Source organism: Chenopodium quinoa, unplaced genomic scaffold (genome assembly GCF_001683475.1).
Source record: "Chenopodium quinoa cultivar QQ74 unplaced genomic scaffold, ASM168347v1, whole genome shotgun sequence".
NCBI classification, from domain to species: domain Eukaryota; kingdom Viridiplantae; phylum Streptophyta; class Magnoliopsida; order Caryophyllales; family Amaranthaceae; genus Chenopodium; species Chenopodium quinoa.
The window spans coordinates 2,544,714-2,566,381 of NW_018742879.1; the positions used below are offsets into that span (position 1 = coordinate 2,544,714).

At 41.0% G+C, this 21,668-nt stretch overlaps 1 pseudogene; it reads right to left on the reverse strand.

Annotated features, from left to right (window-relative positions):
* Positions 1-10,422: 10,422 nt before the first annotated feature.
* On the reverse strand, positions 10,423-12,496 carry LOC110726463 (annotated as a pseudogene).
* Positions 12,497-21,668: the final 9,172 nt, after the last annotated feature.

Consider the following 21,668-nt stretch of genomic DNA (forward strand, 5'->3'; position numbering starts at 1 on the left):
CCAAATGTGCTGAATGGGTCCAGAATCCCGAAGACCCTCATATGAAGTATGCAACTCCAGTCGAAGCTGAAATTCTTAAGGCTGAGGAAGCCAAAGAGGAAGCTGAGAGAATGGAGTTGGAGGCTGAACAGAGGGAAAGGGAGGCTCGGCAGAGTGCAAAGCCTGCTTCTTCTGTTGCTGGGGCTGAGGCCACCATGGGGCTCAACAATGCTGATCAGTCTGATCCTCGGGCTGAAGCATAGGAACTCGGGCAGTCGTCTTCAGAATCTTGCGGTTCATCATGCGCTTAACTTTAGACTTGCCGCTTTCTGAATTTTTTGCCTTGTTTTTTTTTTTGCTTCAGCTTGCCTTGTCGTACAACAGTTTATTTTTTAGCTTATGTACGTATTTCGGCAGCTGTTATTTTCCGCTTGTGGGCGGCTGCCGATACAGTTTAATTGAACTTGTAGCTCAATTTCTGAGCATAAATTATTAATTTGATGCTCTTTTCTTCAGCTGCTTTGTTTTTGAATGCTTTACTGTTTCTTTCATTCTGCCGAACATAAACTTGCACTGATAGTGCTTCTTGCCCCCCCAGAAATTGAAGTATGGCTTCAGCTGAATAAACAATTTCTTCACTTCTTTAAAATGGGTATCCGAAACACAGGGCCAACTGAAGGCAGTGCTTCTGGAATACAAGTCTTACTGAAGATTGACTTCAGCTGAAAATTGGATATCCGAAACACAGGGCCAACTGAAGGCAATGCTTCGGATATTAGCTTTCTGGGATACAAGGCTCAGTTAAGGCAATATCCCAGAATTGTCCATGGACTCATGACTTTGGAGAACAAATCTTACTGAAGTTGGACTTCAGCTGAAAGACCTGTGTTCTTTAAAAAGATGCATATCCGAAACACAGGTCCAACTGAAGGCAATGTTTCGGATAATGGCTTTCTGGGATACAAGGCTCAGTTAAGGCAATATCCCAGAATTGTCCATGGACTCATGTCTTTGGAGAACAAGTCTTACTGAAGTTGGAATTAAGCTGAAAGACCAATGTTCTTTAAAAAGACGAGTTTTGTCAGCAATCTGAAACCCAGTTACCCGAAGACGAAGGTTTCAGACGAGGCTGATTAAACAATTTTCAACTGTTGCTGTTATCCTTGATTTTCTGTCTATCTTTGAAAAATGGATACCCGAAACACATGGCCAACTTAAGGCAATGTTTCGGATAATGGCTCTCTGGGATACAAGGCTCAGTTAAGGCAATATCCCAGAATTGTCCATGGACTCATGTCTTTGGAGAACAAGTCTTACTGAAGTTTGACTTCAGCTGAAAGACCAGTGTTCTTTAAAAAGACGAGTTTTGTCAGCAATCTGAAACCCAGTTACCCGAAGGCGAAGGTTTCAGACGAGGCTGAATAAAAAACCCTTAAAGAGTAGATAGAACAAAGAAAATTTTGAAAGGATAAAAAGTTGTAAACATTTATATAAATGGCGGCTCCAAGGCCTTTCATTAGTTCAAAATGTACTTACAAAGATTGTTCTGCCCCGAAGGGTTTACACATGATATTTTTTCAGTACATCAGCGTTCCAGTGATTTTTCAACTCAGTTCCATCCAACTGCCGAAGTCGGTATGTCCCTGGCTGAAGCTCATCATAGATTTCATAAGGTCCTTCCCATGCAGCTGAGAGTTTCCCATGGATTCGGCCTTTCTGAACTGCAGCAGCATTTCGAAGGACAAGGTCTCCAATTTTGAGAGGCCTTGCATGGACCCTTCGGTTATAAAATTTGCTGATTCTCTGCTTATAGGCGGCCATTCTGTCTCGGGCTGAGTCTCTTACTTCGTCGAGGAAATCGAGAGATTCCCTCATCAGTCGCTCATTCTCAGCCGAGAAGTGGTGCACTCGAAGGCTCTCAGAGCCAATTTCCACTGGAAGGACGGCTTTGGCACCATACACCAGTTCAAAAGGTGAGTGGCCCGTTGCCTCTTTTTCAGTTGTCCGAAGGGACCAAAGGGTTCCAGGGAGCTCCTCCAGCCACTTGGACTTTTGATCTTCCACCCTCTTCTTGAGGGCATTTAAGATCTGTTTATTTGCAGCTTCGGCTTGTCCGTTACTTTGCGGGTGGCATACCGCTGAATATGCCAGTTTGATGCCGAACTGATCTGTATACCGCTTCAGCGGTAAGTTATCAAATTGCCTCCCATGATCGAAGACAAATACTCTCGGGATGCCAAAGCGAGTGATGATATTCTGCCAGATAAATTTTCTGACAGTTTGCTCTGTAATGTTCGAGGCTGCTTCGGACTCGATCCATTTACTGAAGTAGTCAACTCACACTATCAGCCATTTTTTCTGGTACACAGCCTCTGGAAATGGTCCCAGTATATCCAGTCCCCATTGGGCAAACGGGAGTGGATTAAGGATCGGCTGAAGATCCCTTGCTGGCTGATGGATAACTGGAGCGTATTTTTGACATTTTTCGCATTTCCGGACCAGCTCCTTAGCATCTGCGATCATGGTGGGCCAGTAATATCCATCCCTCAATGCCTTGTGGGCTAAGGTTCTTCCCCCAATGTGGTTCCCACAGATGCCAAGGTGAATCTCCCGTAGGATATAATCTGCATCTGTTGGTCCCACGCATTTCAGCAATGGGGCTGAGAAGGACTTTTTCAGAAGTTCCCCCCTGAAGACAATGAACCTAGAGTTGGTTCTCTTCATCTTGGAGGCCAAAGCTTTATCTTCGGGAGTTTCTCCCCGAAGCTTGAAAGCTAGGATGGGGTCCATCCAACTAGGCTCTGGGTCAGCGCAGCACACTTCAGGTGCTTCGTCGACACTTCTCTCTCGACGCACTTCTACATATACAGATCTGTTCAGCTCGGTAAGAGATGAACTGGCAAGTTTGGAGAGTGCATCGGCTTGAGTATTCTGACCCCTTGGGATCAGCTGAACCTCAAAAGTTTTCAGCTCTGCAATGACTGATTTGATCTTGGCAAGATAAGCTATCATGGAGGGCTCTTTGGCCTCGTAGCTGCCACTGATCTGATATGCAACTAGCTGAGAGTCTGTTTTTAGGCAGACATGATCGGCTTCCAGGGAGATGCACAATTCTAGGCCGACGATTGCTGCCTCATACTCGGCTTCATTGTTCGAGGCCTTAAAAGAAAACTTTAGTGCATACTCAAAGGATTTGCCTTCGGGAGAAGTTATAACTACTCCTGCCCCCAAACCGTTTTCGGTGGAAGATCCATCCGTAAGCACGGTCCAGACTTTCTTTTCACTGTCTAGCGCTTCTTGGTATGAGCATTCGGCCAAGAAATCCGCTAGAGCTTGAGCCTTAATGGCAGCCCTCGGACGGTAGTTGATGCTGAATTCGGTGAGCTCAAAAGCCCACTTGGCTAGCCTACCAGATTTTTCAACCTTGCCAAGAACTTTTTCCAATGGCTGATCAGTTAAGACCACTATCTGATGGCAATCAAAATAGGGCCTCAGCTTCCGAGCAGCTACTACTACCGCGAAAGCAACTTTCTCGAGTAGAGGATAGCGAGTCTCGGCATCCGTCAGTGTATGACTGACGAAGTAGATCGGTTGCTGACTTTTACTTTCTTCCTTCAGCAATACTGCGCTGATGGTGGCTGGGCTAACGGCCACATATAGGTACAAAGTTTCTTCTTCAGCTGGGCTAGCCAGCGTTGGGAGTTGAGCCAGATGCTCCCGAAGCTGTTTAAAGGCGTCTTTTTGCTCTTCCTCCCAAACGAGCTCTTTTGTTTTCGGGAGTTTCAGGGCTTTGAAGAAAGGTAACCCCTTATCCGAAGCTCTGGAAATGAACCTCGAGAGGGCTGCCATTCTTCCGGTGAGCCGCTGAACATCCCGCTTCGTTTTCGGCTCAGGAAGGTCGAGCGCCGCTTTGACTTTAGAGGGATTGGCATCAATCCCCCTTTTGCTGACTATGAACCCAAGGAATTTCCCTGACTTCACGCTGAAGACACACTTCTTCGGATTCAGCTTCATTTGATGCTTTCTCAAGGTGGCGAAAGTTTCAGCCAGGTCATTTACATGGTCCTCTGGTTTTTTGCTTTTGACGATCGAATCGTCAACATAGACTTCCATGTTTCGGCCCTTTTGATCGGCGAAAACTTGATCCACCAGCCTTTGATAGGTTGCCCCCGCATTTTTCAATCCGAAGGGCATCATTTTGTAATTGTACACCCCAGCGTTCGTGACGAATGCTGTCTTTGCTCGATCGTCGGGGTGCATAAAGATTTGATGATACCCCGAGAATGCGTCCATGAAACTAAGCAAGGCATGGCCACTTGTCGAATCGACTAGCTGATCGATCCTCGACAAGGGATAGAAATCCTTTGGACAAGCCTTATTTAGGTCCGTGAAGTCAACGCACATCCTCCAGGTACCATTGGGCTTCTGAACCATCACCACATTTGCCAGCCATTCTGGATATTGGCAAGGTTCGATGAATCCTGCCTCCAACAATTTTTTGACCTCGGCTGCGATGTCTCGGTTCTTATTGGCGGAGTAATTCCGCTTCTTTTGCTTAACTGGTCGACACGTCGGGTCAACATTAAGCTTATGGGAGATGAGGTCTGAACTTATCCCGGGCATATCAGCTGTCGAGAAAGCAAACACATCTCTGTTGTCCCGAAGGAGCTGAATAAGTTCACAACGGGTGTTCGGATCAAGGTCCATCCCGATTGTTACACATTTCTCAACGTCTCCTTCGGCCAACTCAACTATTTCAGTCTGTTGGTCCATGTCCATTGCTGATGGACTGGACTCTTCATAATCTGGCCTGTTGCCAATGTCGGCAGGTGTCCCAGTCTTTTTGTTCTTCGGCTGGCTCTCTGAGTCTTGCGGCTCAGCTGAAGAGCTAGCCTTTTCCCTTTCGGGCCCTTTACCTCTGGGTACAGATCCTTGGGCCGAAGCACTTAGGCCTTTCGGCTTTTTTGTGCTCGGCTCTCTTTCTTTTTCTTTCTCCTCCTCATCCTTGTCATCTGGGCGACTATTGGATGGTTTGAGGTAGTTGCACCTTCGGGCGTCCTTTTGGTTGCCCTGTATCCTTTCGGGGAAGCCGGCGTCTGAGACGTAAATCATCAGCTGATGATAAGTTGAGACGACCCCTTGGATCTCATGAATTATGGGTCTCCCCAAAATCACGTTGTACACTGAAGGAGCGTCAATTACCAAAAATTCAATCATGACGTTCCTGGCTGCCTCATCGCAGCCGATGGTGACAGGAAGTGTCACCTTCCCATCTGGATAAGTTGAAGCCCCGTTGAACCCGGATACCGGGTAGGGTACCGGCGTAAGATGCTTGGGCTTCAGCTTGATTTGATTGTAGGCCTTTCGGAACAGAATGTTTGCTCCGCTGCCACCGTCAATAAGGACCTTACTGACGTCGTGGTTGGCCACCGTGGCGATGATCACCAACGGATCCTCGTGAGGGAACGCTATCCCCTGGCAGTCGGCGGCTGTGAACGTCATGTTCGGCACCGGCGACTGGGGAGATTGAATGTCAGCGTTATTCACCTGGTGAGTCAAAGCTCTAAGGTGTCACTTGTGCTCCCTCCGAGAGTATATTCCTCCCGAGATAACATTGATCGGAGGGAATTTCCCCTCCGGCTTTTTACTGTTCTTCCGGGGGAAGTCGAGGTCTTGCCGAGAGTCCTTTGCTGACTTCTCGGATTCTTTTTTCTCGCGGTGATCCGCGATGTATTTTTTCAAGTATCCCTTCCGGACCATGTCCTCTATCTGGTCCTTCAGTTGGATACACTCCTCAGTGTTGTGTCCCGAAGACTCGTGGAACTCGCACCACTGATTTTTATTTTTTCGCTGATACCACTCTGGGAGTGGTCTCGGCTTTCGGTAACTCTGCTCCTCCTTCGTCACGCTGTAAATTTTGGCGCGTGGAAGAGAGAGCGGAGTGTAGGACTCGTATCTGCATGTGTATGAGGCAAATCTTTCCTTCTTTGGGTCGCTGGCCAAAGATTGCTCCGAGGCCTTTGACTTTCCCTTTGCCTTATGGCCTTGGCCTTCAGACAAGGGTATTTGTCTTTGTTTCCCTCCCCCAAATTGAGGTTGGGTTTTCGCTTTGTTCCATTCTTCGGCTCGGATGAACTTGTCCGAGGCATTCAGAGCTTCCTCCAAGGTCTGCGGGGTATGCATGACCATGAAATCTAGGAACTTTCCGGGCTGAAGGCCATTCTGCATTGCAAAAACGGCTAGCCCCTGGTCCAGCTGAGAGACGCTGGATGACTCGTTACTGAAACGGGTCAGATAGTCTCGGAGGCTTTCGGTTTCCCCCTGTTGTAGACTCATGAGCTCTGCAGTAGTCTTCTCTCGGCGGTTTGCCGTGGAAAACTTGCTCCTGAACTTGGAGGACAGATCATCCCACCCTGTTATGGAGCCTTGCCTTACTCCCTTGGAGATCCACGCTTGCGCGACCCCCTTGAGAGTGGTTGGGAAATATTTGCACCAAGTCGCTTCGGATCTGGGGCAAAGATGCATATGAGTCTCATACGAGGCCACGTGATCCTTCGGATCCGAGGTCCCGTCATATGTGATGTGCGACGGTATTTTAACCGTGGGTACGCGCTCTTCCAGTATCCATTGCTCGAATGGTGAACTGGCGGGTAGCATAACGGCCTTGCCCTTGTTCCTGGCCGAAGGGACCGCGCTCCGCCCTCTTAGAGAGGTAGGAGTGGTTTTCTTCCCTGGCTGGGAAGTCTGGGCCTCGGCTGCAGGGAACGAGAGGCGACTGCGCACGCTCGGTTCCTTGCCGCCGAGTCGGTCAAGGACGCTTCGGCAAACAGTCTCAGGTTCTCGGTGAGTAGATTCTGGCCGAGAAGCTGAGCTGCTGCTCTTATGCGTTTCTGGTCTTGAGGATGAGGATCCTTTTAAAAATTGAGGGTTCTTTTTCCTCTCTTTTTCATTTTTCCAGGAATCCTCTTCCCACTCTTCCAGTTCCCGAAAGGAAGGAAGCTTCCCACCATCATGGTCTAACTTCCTCCGCTGATGCTGGGTATGCGGAGGAGTTCGATCACGAGGTGGTGGCATATTTTGTGCCCTCATCGCCTCCATGAGCACTGCCAGTGCTCTTGCCACCTCTTCCGAGCTGGGCCCCGTCAAAGGGGTCCTCGGCCGAGTATGGGAATGAGGGCGCACAGCCGATGGTTGGCTTTGGGGCACTGAATGTGTCCTATGATCGGACTCACCCCTGCTAGACCGAGAGTGACTCGGCCTATAATGAGAGTCACGAATTACGGGAGAAAGGGAATCCTCCTTGTATGATCCTCCCCCCGAGCTGGCACCCTTGGGAGAGTTCCGGTCCGGCGAGGGTGATGGTGTGGGGGTTTTAGGCTTTTCGCCCGCTCTTTGACGGAGGCTTTTGCTCTTGCGGTTCTTAGCCATTGATACTAAGATAATTGCAAGATGATCTTGGTTAGAAATTTGGCTTAAAGATTTTTGAAAGTCCTCCCCACAGACGGCGCCAAATTGTTTCGGGTGAAAACAATGGGACCTTGCCGAAGGTCCGCTGAAACGGAGAAGACTGGATTCGGTCCAAGTTATGTTGGGCCGAAGGTTTCCTGCACAGTAAACACCCGTAAACTAGCCTCGGGGGTGTTGCCGAGGAAGGCCCCTCCGATGCTAAAGTCAGTACAATGTGTAGAAAGAGAACACTATGCAAGAGAATTAGTTGCTTGAGGCTTTGCTTGAATATATGAGAATGTATGGGAATCTATGAGAATATGTGAATCTGTGAATCAATATCTGAATGTATGAATATTGATGGCTTTTATACCTCTTCATACATGAAGAGGTTGGGCCTTAGCCCAATTGGCTTGCTTTGAGGGCTGACCTTTGACTTTAGCACAATTGGAGAGTTGAACCTTGACCTTGGGCTTTTAATTGGATCATTTAATGCCTAGGCTCAATTGGACTAAATTGGACCCAAACATGTAGTATTAAAAAAAATTCTATTGATACATAGTAAAAAAAATTCTATTTTGATACGTAGTATAAAATAGAACATAGTCACCGTGGAATCTAATAATACAAGTATATAATACTCTCAGCTATGTTCAATTGATTGCTACTATTAATTAATTAATTAACTAACTAACCCTCCAGATTTGTTGTGATGTTGTCATCAAAAAGTCAAGATTAGAAGAGTTTGCTTATTATATACTTGTAGTTTGTTTCTAACTAAATACTGCTAACAGCGTAATAGAATTATTGTTTCTCTTTTATGTCCTCTACCGAATATGAGTTGTGCTCTTTGTCGATTAATCATTAAATAATATTCGAGTCATTTCCATCATATTGGCCATGCCTCTTTTCAAACAAAACAAAATAAAATACACGGAGTAAACCATAAGGAGTATTTTTTTTTTCTTTTTTTTTTTATAATTTTTTCTAACCCGTAAGATAAAATTAAAATCAAGGTCATGAAATCATATGTTTACACAAGGTTGTGATGTCCCCAACTATTTTAGGTGTAAAGAGAGCTACAGGGTTTGATATTTAATTATAAGTACCACCTCTTAAAACTTAATCAATTAACCTAATTAGTCATCTACATGTCCCTATCTGTTTGGCCTTTGAACAAATAATTTTATATATAGTTTATATATGTATAAGTATATAATTGTTTTTAACTAGCAATTGGCCTCTCCAAAATGGCTAGCAACTTCTTGGGTATTTTCATGACTCATACCTCCTCCTTGTTTGTTAGCGTCACATGGGTCACTACTCACTAGTTACAGGGCAACATTGTAGCCTAAGGGGTGCCCGGCTCATGGGCTACCACCTATATGACAATGACATGCATAATAATGCGCCATTGAAAAACCAAGTAGTCTTTGAATGAAGTAAACCTTGGGGTCTATTGTTTTTGGGCCACAGAACACAATAGTGCAATAAGATTTTCAACATGGGACTCACTAATACAAACTCATGCACAAGTACACAATATAGTTAGGGATGTCTTGTGCATCTTTGTACATAAGTAGGATCCTAGAATTGTATGAGATATCCGAAAACTTGTTCATATGAGCTTGTATCCGTTTTGTATAGAAGTTTCTAGGGCATGTGTAAAATATATGATTGACCATTCAATAAGGTGAATCGGTCCCTCTATCAGATGGTGCGACCAGATGATACCTAACTCTGATACCAATTTGTTATAACGAATAAGAGATAACAGAAATGATGGAAGCCCGAAAGACTACAAATCAAAGCGCAAAGCGAGATCCATCATAAAACCAATTGGCAATAGGAGTAGCCCACTTGGGTAGTAAACTGAAAATATTTTGATTGTTTTTTCAATGTGGGACAAACATTACTCACACTTACATTTATGTATTCATTAGTTATATCCAATCTCTATCGTATTTTCTATATGGGGTCATTGATTAGGTAAGGTTGTGAATTTTTTTTTTCTGTTTTACAATCAAATAAGCAAAATAATACGGGAGATACAAACTAGTTGCCTTTCTTGCTGTAGGGCAAGGATATGGGTCTCTGCTACTTTACATCTCATTACTTATTTAATTAAAAAACAGTTAAAATTTATGATGTACGTCTTTATTTGCCCCACCACTTGTTTTATTTCTCTCTTCGCGTTGTATCCATTATCAATAAATTCGACAAAAAGTCACAAGAAAAAATACCATGAGGGTTTGAACCTAGGACCAAGAGAATAACCCTCACAATACAAGCCCAACCACCAAACCAAACTTATCTTTGATATATAATATATACAAGTATTATTTTTTTATTATAGCTTTTTTAAAAATATTTATAAAAAAAACTTATTTTTTTTGGAATTGGGGGGGCAGCTGTCCCCCCTGAGCCACTGATCAAAGCTTAAAGCATTCAAGGTCCCATTCAGCTCTTCCATGTCCTCTCACACTCCTAGCTCCGTCTTCTTAAATTTATTTCCGGGTCTGATGTGTCTCCCTTGAGCAGTTGAGCCCATCTTTTCTTCCATAGACAAAGCTGGTGATAAAATTGAGTCCGGTGTTGCTATTTTGTTCTTAAAAATAGCATTGTTTCTTGTGAGCCAAATGCTCCAAAGAATGCTAACGAAATTCATGATCGTATCTCTTGTGTATCATCATAGGAGAAGAGATAAGTGAGGAAGTTGGAGAGCCAGTGTTCTTTGTTAAGGGACAAACGAATTCAACCAACAAATAGGTGGTTTTTTGATATGATGGGTTCACAAATTAAAATTTGAACACGTGAATATTTTGTTACAATGACTCTTGATACGTACCATGAAAAACTGATGATTAGAGTATTAAATATAAGATGTCTATTGTTGGATTCATTTCAATTGTATACTTTTTGTATGTCAATGTATAAGTACCGTATTCCGTATTAATGATGAAAAATGAAAATTTTAGGTGTAAGTTGATAGGGGCTCTAGCGCCAATTTAAAATCCTTTGCTAGGGCCTAGAACAGTACTATATATAAGAATCGGTACTGAACATCCCCCTATACGTGGTAAAGAATTCAAATGCGCCAACGGTCAGGACATACGGGCCAAGGGACAGTCTCAGGTAGATAGTTTCTATGGGGCGTTGGCCTCCCACCTGGTCAGGAGAAAAGACACAGAAATATGATTTGGGGGTCTATTTTCTCTGACTTGCCTCGGTGCTTATAAAAGTGTTAGTTAAACTATTATAATTTAAGTAACAGATGGAAGCTAAGCTAAGTATAAAAAGCCTAAGCCTTAGATATCTTAATCACCAAACCTCTGCTATCAACCACACATAAAGAATTAACAATCCTAATTGATCATTAAGCTTACTATTCATAGCCAAAGTACAACAAACTGATCGATCATTCGTTGTTACTCAAATAGACAAACATATATTACACAAAACTAGTCAAAACAAAGTATAACAAGAACTTTTTTTTTTTTTTTTTTGACAATAGCAAATAACACAAACAATTATTATTACACTCTATGCTTAACTAAAGTGCTTGCTTGATTATTCTTAACAAACAATTGAAGCAAAGCCACCAATTTGTCATGAGAAGGGGTGTTTCCTTGTACCACAGGCAAGTTCATAAGTGCACTCACCCATGAATAAATGAGAGGATGTTTTTCTTGGTCTAATACCGTCTTGCTGAGCACTTCTTCTTGAGCTTTGTATGCGCCGAATATTGCTATCAGTTGAATGTCTAGAAGTCCTAGGCATTCTTGCTTGATTGAAGATGCATCTTTTGGGAAGAAATTGATCATTTCTTTCTCCATTAATGTCATGTATTCATGCAATTCACTAAGGGCCTTTTCACGTGCTTCTTCATTGCATATGAACAGATTTCTTAGACTTTCCAGCATCTACAAAATATCAAATGTTGATATGTGATTTATAATTTTGTAAGATCACGGTAGAATTTTTACGCAAACTTTAACAATTATTTAAATGACTTGCTATATTATTCAAATATAGTCCCAAATATAGTGGTATGATACTAAGACTGGTAACACTAACACATACCTGGTTATGCAGGTAATTGGCCCAAAATCGAACCATAGCTCGTTCATACGGGTCAACAGGCAGAAGCCTCGGGGCATGATTTGGCCATGCCTCGTCGATGTACTCTAGTATGACGAGAGATTCAGCAAGAGGCTTACCATTGTGAACAAGAACGGGAACCTTTTTATGTACCGGGTTGTACTCAAGCAAGGCCTGACTTTTATTTTGGAGATCCTCTTCAACATACTCATAAGAGATGCCTTTAATTTTAAGGCTAATTCCACCCTTTTTGAGAATGTACTAGCCCACATTCCATATACCTTTACTTGGTTTTCTCCCTCCATTTTTGTCCTTTTTTCTTAGTAAAATGTGTTTTTTCTGAGCTTAACAATGGGAATTAATGGTTTTTTTTTTTTTTTTTTTTTTTTTTTTTTTGTTGTTGTTGTTGTTGTGTCAACGACCATAATCACACCTAGTATTTGATTCGGTATATATTATAGTATATCCTTTAACCAACCATTAAATTAAACCATAAGTCATGTTCATCGTATCATGTAATCAATGACCTCATGAGCTTGATTATCCAATTTTCTTTTTCATCTATATATCTATCCATTTTTGTCCCTTTTTCTTAGTAAAATGTGTTTTTTCTGACCTTAACAACGGGATTTTTTTTTTTTTTTTTTTTTTTTTTTTTTTTTTTTTTTTTTTTTTTTTGTCAACGACCATAATCACACCTAGTATTTGATTCGGTATATATTATAGTAAATCCTTTAACTAACCATTAAATTAAACCATAAGTCATGTTCATCGTATCATGTAACCAATGACCTCATGAGCTTGATTATCCAATCTTCTTTTTAATCATCTATCTATCTATTATATAAAGAGAAAGGAGCTCTTGGTTGATAAATTTTGCTTTTCCCAAAATACCCTTTTACATGTTAAAAAATACAATTTTTTATCCCACAATTTAAAATTAAGTGTAATAAAAAAAAATCTATCCCATCGTAGCTACCCACAAAAATAAACTATTATTAAAAAAAATTGTCGTTTCATAACTACCCACAATAAAATAAAAGATATTAAATCATTTATTTATCATTAAAAAAAAAGACAAACTGCCCACAAATTAAACCATGTTTAAATTTGTTAACTGTACATTTTTTTTTTATTTTTTTTTAAAAAATTAATAGCCACAATGTACGTTCTACGTATTTTGTTAAAAAATTATAACAAATGTACATCTAGCAATTAAAAAATAATAATAATACCCTAAATGTACCACGTTCTTCTCTATTTCAAAAAAAAAAAAAAAAAAAAAAAAAAAAAAAAAACAAAAAACATTGTACATATCTATCTATCTATATATTACAAGTAGGTGTTTACTCCAATTTTTAATTAAAATCTTTTATGCAAAAAAATTCAACTACCATATTTTAAGGTTTTTTTTTTTTTTTTTTTGACAAGAGCAAATGCATTCATAAAATCAGAGTTTACAACCTACAGGATAAGAACTATAACTTAAAATATGGCTTTTATTAATTAAGCCGTTACAACAACTTTTGAGGCTACAAACGAAAATAAACTACCATATTTTAAGGTTAAAGGTACAAGATGTCTAATTCAATGCTCTATTTTATGTATTTACATCCATATGCTCGAAAGTGAAATGTGAAAGCTTGCCTTATCCCAAAAAAAATTCTACAATATAATATCCATGCATGGTGTAAATTCTTGAAAAATATTGAAAATGTTATAAAATAAGGAAAAAAAATATGAGAGATTAAGAGAGAATACATCAGTTTTATTATTCCATAGAATGTGGATATATATACATACAATATAACTAGGGTTTGCTTAGATAACAATAAACCCTAAATCTAGAATATTCCGGAATGATACAGGGAGGATAATGGATATCCACAAATATTTCATAACACTCCCCCTTGGATGTCCATTATCGAAGAGTGTGCCTCATTAAAACCTTATTAGGAAAAACCCTGTGGGATAAAAAAAAAACCTAATGAAGGAAAAAGAGTACAACATTCTTCGTAATACGCTCGAGATGCTGCCTCATTAAAAACCTTACCAGGAAAACCCAATGTGGGACAAAACCATGGTCAAGGGAAAAAGAGTGCAGCGCGTATTTTCTCCCCCTGATGAATACATAACCTGAGATCTTCTAGTGCCGCAACCATGAATCCAATATATATGGATATCTTCTAATATGTAGTAAAATATCATTCATTGGTCTTCGATCCTCCTAAACTGAAATTGCATCTTCAAGTCTTCAAGTGAACATGTGAAGTGTCTTCATTTCACCATACATGTATTTATCTCTACATCATTCCAAACCTCTGTTTGAATAAAGTTATTTTAAAAGTTAAACTTATGCGGTTAGGCCTTCTTCTGGAGGTCGTGAATAATAGAAATCGATGATCATTATTTGATCAAACATTCATTAATAATAATTTGATGACAAAACTTGATATTATTAATGTCGTTCTTCAATCTCATCTGAATTATAATATAACACATGTAATTAGATACGCTAATCATGGTTCTTCTGGACCATAAGAAAACATTCTCACGCATAAGTATTCCATTGATATTCCTTAGACGTTTCATAATTGACACGATAGCTCTCTTGCAAATACAAAAGCAAATCTCACTAACTTTCATATGCTCAAACTTCAGGTTGAGAAGTCAATGATGTAGTCACATAGACTTTTCAAGAGTTTGATAATAATTGCAATATTCAAGATATAAAATTTGTAGGGCTATAAATACGTTGCATATACGTTCTTCGGGAACTTCTCTTACATGATTCATAAATAATATTAGATCAACGTCATATTTAATTTCATCATATTATAAGCCCGTTGGAATATAAATATGTCTTTCTAATTTTCCATCAAAGTTGTAAATATGCCTTACTATACTTTGAATGAACATGCACATACACCACAAATATTGTATAGAAACTAATGCATGCAATATGAGATATATAAAACATGATAACATATTAAGCAAAATATACAATAAGTAATGCATCTAACAACTACTAACATATGTAATGAACAATCCGTTAACCTATGAATTATGCATATAAACATGCATAGGACTCAAAATAATGCAAGACACTGTACAGTGTGGATTTAAAAATCCATATTACATTGGACTTCTAGTCCATGATAAACTTTTGATCATTATCATTATGTCGACATCAAAATGGACATATATATTTCAGATCCCTTATTCACTAGTCCATTCTATCATACATATGCATATTATTTATCGGTTCCCTTGTATACCGGTATCATAATATTCCTTTAACGTACATTTCGCATGCTATTTTACTATGATATCTAAATACTTTTCTTATTGGTACCATCATAACTTTCTTACATCATAGGCAATCTATTGTAATAATTCAGATATCTATACCACTTTTAGGGTATTTCATACTCTATGGTATTTATATATTATTACGCTATTAGTGTTAACTGCACTATCTTGCCATATATCATATCCATTAAAGATATTTTTATTTTGGAACCGATCATACAACTTACACTTCAGGTGTAGTGATTCAAGTATAATTGGCAAGATTTTATCTCAATGTATACACATAATATGACCAAAAAAGTATCTTCAACGCTATGCAACATGAGTCATAACTAAATACAAATCAAATCATAAATGTGCAACATATCTTGATAATATATAGACAAAAGTTGGCATATAACTTTTCAAACTACCTTATCGGGATCATCAATTATATTTTCCGATTTTTCCAACTTTTGCTAATTCTTCTCCCCCTAAGTTGGTAAAATATCTCATTTATAGGGGCGTCTAATTCTATACCAACTTAGTATATAAATTAAAATTCTTTTCATCGGGAGGATCACAATCAAAATAATTATCTCAGAAGATTTGTATTAAACAAGTTTTATCTCTTCTAGAGAACAATTTCAATGAAGAATCATTTCTTCATTAACTTTACACTGCATGTGTATTTATTGTTACACTTTCTATAATATGTTCTCTTCTGGAGATCAATGTCAATGGGGAGACATGTGTCGTGCAGTTGTACGTTTTTCTTTCTTTTCCAACTTCTTATGTGCTGACATATAATATCCCCAATCAAAAGAATTATTATACAAATATAAACTTGATTGTAATTCTACTAGGTGATGATCTTCTAGATCACTAGAAACCTTGATAGTATGATACTAATTAAATATTCAGAATTTTCTCATACAACTTGTATTTGGTGAGCTTTTGGTCACCAACATGTGATAACATATAAGTTATTCTGGTGAACTTCTAGTCACCTATTATTCGTATGAAAATTTATTCAGAACGAATATATTATCTCTTGAAATTTTCTTCAACACAAATTATTGAAAATCAGAATCCAAATATAGTTCAATCTCAATGTTATGTCTTGCCATTCAATTCACTTCATATATCTAACATTGAGAGAGTGTCAGCACATTATCAAATGAAACTTCAGGTTTCTATAACGGGTATTTATTGAACCCGGATGGCCTAATTTAATTATCACATCCAATCATTTATCTAAATTTATATTACGGTTAGTTTTCCAGGTGATCACTTTATGAGACATAATATGATGTGATATTAGAACACCAAAATGTGTTTCTTTATATAATTGGCAAGACAATCAACTAATACTTGATCCAAAATTTTATACTCTGCTAGAGCTTTGACTATAATCTTGATACATGCTAAGCTTGTTGGATAATTCTATACTCTTCTATAGTACTCTATATAATCATGGTACATATCCATTTTACTAAATTTAATCTCTTATAAAGGTCTATCAAAACGTATTACTTCCTCAAATTTACTATTGTCAATAATTGCTCTTTTCCTGTTTGAATATTCTTATCTTTGGAATCTATTGGGCTCGGCTACGGATACCACGCTTCAGGCGTGCTTTAGGTTCATTAGCAACTTATAAAGGTATATAGCTAATGACATCTATTCATATCCATCTTCAGGATGGTATCATTTTGAAATATATTAATTAACATGTGACCACTTTTATTAATTAAAACATTAATATTTAAGTTAATGTATGTACCAAACTGACCATCAATATATTTTATTATTTATGTGCAAGGATTACATAAAATAATGATATAAATACTATCTCCCCCTAATCCTTGCATGTGGGGGCATTAAATTAATCCAACTACCTTTAAATCTCTTGCACCTTTTAAGTCACAAATTCTTTTATCAATGTATGTATAGCAAAGTAAAATAATTCTTATAAGACTCATATTCGTTCCTCTTGCCCAATTATATGAACCTTTATACTAAAAATTCTCAAATTAATATTCTAATAGAATTAAAGGAACTAAAATAAGATTCACTAAACCAAATAACTTAAATTAATAAATGACTGATAATAATAATAATGAAATATCCGAAACATAAAAATATCCAAAAACAAATGTCCCATAAAGCATAAAATCACAGTACTACGATAAAATTCTAAAATAAATGCAAGCTAATTAATAGTGTTTATTCGCCAATGTATCATAATTTATTCAATTATTTTCTTCAGAATTAGGAAAGAAATCAGCTGCTTCCAGGTGAGTTTTATCACCGTAATCAAAATCACCTTCGCCATCCTCATACACCAAATTTGTTTCTACTTTCTTTCCTTTCTGTTTAATTGATTGTTGATAAAGGTCTACTAGATGTTTTGGTGTGCGACACACACGAGACCAATGGCCTTTTCCTCCACAACGGTAGCATATGTTTTCATATTTATCCTTCTCATTCTTATTTCCATCTTTATTGTCCCACTTCTGGTGAGAGTATGAGTTTCTAAAATGACCACCTCGACCACGATCATGTCCACGTCCGCGGCCGCGACCACGACCTCGTCCACGACCTCGACCACGACTGATGGCGTGATCTCTAGCCTTTTCTCTTTCCCACTATGGGATGTCGCATTCGCTTCAGGGAATGGAGTAGAGCCAGTTGGGCGTGATTCATGATTTTTCATTAATAGTTCATTATTTTGCTCGGCCACAAGGAGACAAGATATCAATTCAGAATATTTTGTAAAACCCTTTTCACGGTATTGTGTCTGCAGGACAACATTGTTTGCATGAAAAGTAGAGTATGTTTTTTCTAACATTTCTGCATCCGTGATTTTCTCTCCACATAATTTCAATTGTGATGTAATTCTAAACATGGCTGAGTTGTATTCACTCACAGACTTAAAGTCTTGTAATCTTAAATGTAACCAGTCATAACGAGCCTTTGGTAATATCACAGTTTTCTGGTGGTCATACCTGTCCTTTAAATTACTCCAAAGGACTTGTGGGTCTTTCATAGTCAAGTATTCAGTCTTAAGGCCTTCATGAAGGTGATGGCGAAGGAATATCATATCTTTAGCCTTATCTTGGCTTGTTGCAGTATTGTTTTCTTTAATAGTATCACCAAGTCCCTTTGCATCTAAGTGTATTTCAGCATCTAACACCCAAGACAGATAGTTGTTTCCAGTAAAATCAAGAGCAACAAATTTGAGTTTTGCAAGGTTTGACATGATTCACTGATATATAAAACAATATTATAAATTAGGAACTAAGATGGTATAATAAATATATATACTCCAAGTTTCAATTAAGATAACTAATTTCAAGTAAGTAATGTTTCGGGGTTTTCTGATGTCCTGCGGGAGAGTTACAATTCCGAGACTGGAACCGGACGCCTGTACCTGCAAAACAAACGGATGCTCCGGATGATCGGAGATCCGCCTCCGACGGTCAAGTTAGTACTTGATTAAGGAGTAATTAATGCGGAAATTAAAGTGATTGGGTCTCTCTAGGTGAGAGTGTTTAATGTGCGTAATCCCCCTTAATGAGGATTAAGGGAGGTATTTATAACCTTGGGAAACGTGACAATCCTAGGTTTAGGTTAACCTTGGGCTGATTGGGCTCCCCTCGGAAGTTGGGCCTGGGTGGCCGGTTTCTCCATTAGGCATGGGGTACGCCACGTGTCATGACATAATAGGTCCAGGGTGGACGAATAAGCGTGTGCCACGTGGAAAGCCCTGACAGTTCCAACTGGGGGACACTTGGCAGGACCTGATTGGCCCACGTGGCGCATTCCGATTGGTGGGAGCAAAATCCCCTAATCATTTGCCCCTCACAGGTGGCACGTGACTGGTCACGTGTTACCTGTGACAGGTGTTGCACTGTAACAGGCGACGGCCTGCTACAGGTGTCACTCGGCGAAAGGCCGAGAGATTCTCCCGCCCAAATTTTGAATTTTGGAAGTGACCCTTCGCCTTCTCACTTCGCCTATATAAGGGAGTGTTGACTTTAGTCATTTTCACACTTGAGAACTTTTTGAGAGAACATTCGGACCCCTGAACTTGCTCTGACACTTTGGACCCTTTCTGCCTACCGCCTGCTCTGACAAGCCGACTGCAAAGGATTTTCAGAACTCCATCAACGTCACTCGTTCAGGTAACCGTCGGTTCTCTTACTCTTAATTTTCTCTTTATTTTATTCTTTTTTGAAATGGCACCACGGAAGCACACGTCACGACCTAGGTTAGTGATCAGCCGGTCACCGGGGACGGCTGAATCTAGGACTAGGAGTGTCGCCTGCCCTTTTCCGGACCCATCTTTGCCCTTCATACAAAGTCCGACTGTCTCTGTGTCTATGCAGAACATGATGGCCAGAACAAAAAGAACTGCTAGGATTTCGAACTCAGACGGCTCCTCCCACAGGGTGCCGATTAGTGAAACATCTGACCAGGCGCCAGATGTGGAAGTGAACCAGAGCGGCTTGAAAGCCGACAGTTCTGAGGGAGGAGTCAAAGTGACCCTTTCCAATTTTACAGTTGACAAGTCTACATTCTCTCCTGCTCCTTTTAAAGGAGAGGAGGCGGGCCCCTCTAGGAGAGGGGAGGAGTCGTCCTCTTCGGACTCGTCAGAGGACGAATCCGAGTCTAGCTCTTCTGGCCATGCTTCTCTGGACACAGAAGAGAAAAATAGTCGCCTACAAGAGGCGAGGCTTTCTCACGCAGTTGAGAAGGGGGACAATTGGGCGGAGCCATCCGCCTCTTACCGAGAGCAAAATACCCCCTACTACTGCACTGTCCCTCGGGGCCGGATCACGGCCATGCAAGAGAAAGTGGGGAGATTTATTGCAAACCACACAATGGGCCCCGGATTTTTAGTGTTCGTGCCGGATCCAGAAGACACAGTCGTCTGGCCGGCTGGTACTAGCTATGATGGCGCCTGCTTTGGCTGCTACGAGGCGGCAATCAAGGCTGGGCTGCGCTTCCCACTACATCCGGCTGTTCAGCGGATCTTGGATGGGTATGAGTTGGGGTTATGGCAGTTAGCCCCGAACTCCTAGGTCAACGTACTCGGCTATGTGGCCGAGTGCGAACTGCACGGGGTGGAGCCAAACTTCGAGGCTTTCGCCCACATGAATTACCTCAGTCGGACCCCTAAGGCAGGCGGTACCGGCTGGTATCAATTGACAAGCCACAGAGGCTACCTCATGACAAGAGGTAAAGCAAACAAGTGGAAGGACTGGCGAAGCACCTTCCTTATCATTGAGAGTTCAGACACAGAGCTGAACAAGCGCTTCAACAGGTGGAATAGGAATCCGCCTCTTCTTGCAGGCGGCCGCAGCATGCCGCCTGTTCCCTCCAAAGCTAAGAAAGAGATCCTAGATAAAGGACTCTTTAAAGTAGAGTCTAGGGTTGACTCTACTTCAGGGGTACGAGAGCAAGTACCCCTGCACTGCGTCCCGAGCTTCAAATGGCTCTACGACGAGTACATTTTGGCCGCATGTGGCCTCAGCAGTCGGTGCTCAAGAGGTAGCCGGCCTGTCGAATACTCTGTTTTTCCATGCAATACTGTTATGACTTTTTATTAACTTTGCTATTTGTTTTTGCAGCGGACGCCATGAGCAAAATTACCGCCTCCAAGACTGCGGCGGCCATGTTGCGGGCCTCCATCATGCAACAGTCTTCAACCGACTCCCCCAACAAGGGGGCACCCTTGGTGAGCTTCGAACCTTTCACTCTCTTTTTGGAGTTGGGTTTATGCATATACTGACCGAGTGTTTTTTTTTTTTTTTTTTTTTTTTAGACGGGCGCTCCTAGAGCTTCTTCTTCCCAACAGTCGGACTCCAAGACCCGGAGGACGACTGTTGCGAGCTCTCCTGGTTCTGCCAGGAAACATGCGGCGGCTGAGAAACAGCCGACCACTCCTTCTAAAACTCCAATTGGGCCGCCTAGAAGTATGAAGCTGTCTTTGTGAATTTAGACTTGCTCCCTTCTTTACTAGGTCTAACTCGTTTGTTTATGGTTGATGCATCCGGCCCTCAGGAGCCTGACTTGGTCGAGGTGGCCAAGTCTATGATCAAGGTCGTTCCTCCAGCTGAAAGGGAGGCGGTCAGGGGTGTCGACACCCTTGACCTATACGGGATTGCAGGGGTCCTTGCTGAGGTATACTTAGCATATTTTTGAGTATTTGAATTCCAGGACGCCTGTTTTTTGTTTGGAAACTGACGCCTGTTCCCTTTTTACTTAGGCCCTGCTCCGAGTGAACGGCCTCCGTAAGCCGCTTGACAGGAAGAACAAAGAGGTAAAGGCTGCAAAATCTATGGCCGCCTCTGAATGTGATAAGGCAATGTTTCAAATTGCCCAAAATGAGGTTCTAAAAATTGACATTCTTTATTATCAGGCGCAGGCTGCTTCTGCCATCCGGGCTCAGTTAGAGGCGGCCCAGAAGAGAAATAGCGAGCTGGAGGCGACCATCAACAATCTCAAGGCCGAGCTGAGACCTCTTCGCCAAAAGATGTCCTCATACGACACCTTGGAGAAATCCTTGGCGCACGTTAAGGAACTCCTGGTGACCCAGGAGAAGAGTCTTACTTAGGAACTCTCGGAAAAGGCCGAGCAAGAAAAGAAAGAGCTGGTCCGGGAGATGATGGAAGACTCTACTCAAATCCAGCGCATGACCTGGGGCTGCCTCTTCCCCAATGCCGATTATTCCTCCTGGGAAAAAACGTACCGCCAGTGTTCTGATAGATATAATCAAGAGATCCTGGCGGCTGCTGAGGACGAGGCGTTGGAGGAGGAGGAGCCGGTAGTGGCACTTGTGC